Genomic DNA, 1,393 nt, shown 5'->3' with positions numbered 1-1,393 from the left:
TCATTCAATATTTGACCTTTGGTGATGGAATATTTTCACTCAGCACATTATTCTCCAGGGCCATGCATGCTATAATATGTTTTATGCTTTAATCATTTTTTTTCAGTGATGTATTGTATTCCATTATGTATACATATATCAAAGATGATATACAAATAACTAACAAATATATGACAAAAATGCTCCCAATCATAAGCCATCATGGATATGCAAATCAAAGAACTGGTTGTATACAACTTTACTTGAACAATGACAGCAAAATTAGAAAACTAATCAACCAACAACAACAAAACAGAAAACAAATTCTGGAGAGGGTCTAGACAGTTTAGGTTTTTATTGGCTATAAATATGTGCCATCATTGTGGAAAGGAATACAGTAGTACTGCAAATGGAAATAGAAATTCCATACAATTCAGCAATATTCCTGGTGAGTATGTACTATAAATAACTAAGGCAATATGTTCATCATAGCACAGTTCAACATAACAAGAAGATGAAACAACCCATCTGATCATCAGTAGAAGAATGAATAAATAATAGTTTTATTAACCCTGACCTCCTTATAAATAAATATGATCCAATCACAGGCAGCATTGCACGTAATAATGTGACTGTTGTTAAGTGCTGATGGGTCATTTCTGACTCAAAGCAACCTAGTCACAATGGAATGAAATGTTGCCAGATCCTGTGCCAGCATACCATTGTCGTCCTGCTTTATCCCATTGTTGCAGTCATTGTGTTGACCTAATTTGTTGAGTTATTGTGGGTCTTCCTCTTTTTCACCGACCCATTAATTTACCAAGCATAATTTCCTTTCTGGGTATTAGTCTATACTGATATCATGGCAAAGAACATGGCACACAGTTTCGCCTTCCTTATTTCTAAGAAGCGTTCTGGCTCTATTTTTCTTCTTCTTTCTATGGGAGTTCATGGTACTTTCAATATTCATTGCCAGCACGGTGGTAGATTATTAAATGTTCTTTTTGACAGTAAATATGATACCATTCCTCTGTATTCGTTAAGTGCTGGCAATAGTAAACTGTATAACGGTCAATAAGGTCAAAATCAATCTATTTCAGCTCACTAATGTCCAGGATATTACTTTTTACATGCTTCATTTTATTTTTGAAAATGTCCAATATTCCTAGATTCATACTTCACACATTATAAATGCCAATTTCAATGGGTGTTTGCAGCCTTCTCTTCTCCTTTATAGTTCTGCAACATCAGCAAACGAAGGTGCTGAAAGCTTTACTCCCTCCACATCATTAAAGTCTACTGCCTGTTGCTAATAGGGTACCACTTTCCAGAGTTTTAAAATTTAAGGTTATTTTCTGGTTCTATGGTTCTGTTTTTATTACTTGCTTGTTTGCTTAGAATAATGTGGAATGAA

This window comes from Echinops telfairi, unplaced genomic scaffold (assembly GCF_000313985.2).
Source record: "Echinops telfairi isolate 266 unplaced genomic scaffold, ASM31398v2 ScPeMD7_7468;HRSCAF=8506_0, whole genome shotgun sequence".
Taxonomy (NCBI): domain Eukaryota; kingdom Metazoa; phylum Chordata; class Mammalia; order Afrosoricida; family Tenrecidae; genus Echinops; species Echinops telfairi.
The sequence above is the reverse complement of the archived record's forward strand: the minus strand, read 5'-3'. Positions refer to the sequence as shown.